At 39.9% G+C, this 348-nt stretch overlaps 1 non-coding gene across 1 annotated transcript; it reads left to right on the top strand.

Moving 5' to 3' along the window:
* On the top strand, nt 1–74 carry TRNAC-GCA (transfer RNA cysteine (anticodon GCA)). The gene has a single exon. It is a non-coding gene; the product is annotated as a tRNA-Cys (tRNA).
* The last annotated feature ends 274 nt before the right edge of the window (nt 75–348 follow it).

The raw sequence follows: 348 nt of genomic DNA, 5'->3' as shown, positions 1-348 counted from the left end.
GCTGAAATAGCTCAGTTGGAAGAGCGTTAGACTGCAAGGTCTGAAGGTCCCTGGTTCAATCCCAGGTTTCAGCAACTGCACATGCTCCTTTGTAGAATAAGATTGAATCCACCATGGAGGAGGTTTTGATTGTGTTACATTGTAACATGAGATGAAATGAATATGTCAGCTAAAAACTACCCTGCTTCCTGGATTAAATGAAACCATGCAGGAGCGAAGTGAGAAATCACAGGGCTCCATAGCAAAGACAAAGAAAATAAAGCCATTAAACAACACCTTAATGATACGCATATGGTGCCATTTATTGCTTGTTTTTCTACGCAGAGAAATAAATGAGAAATGCACAAA

Source organism: Staurois parvus, unplaced genomic scaffold, assembly GCF_062004578.1.
Source record: "Staurois parvus isolate SC_StPar_1 unplaced genomic scaffold, SC_StPar_1.0 ptg001201l, whole genome shotgun sequence".
Lineage (NCBI taxonomy): Eukaryota > Metazoa > Chordata > Amphibia > Anura > Ranidae > Staurois > Staurois parvus.
Note: the sequence above shows the minus strand (reverse complement) of the source record. Positions and strands in the feature narration are given on the sequence as shown.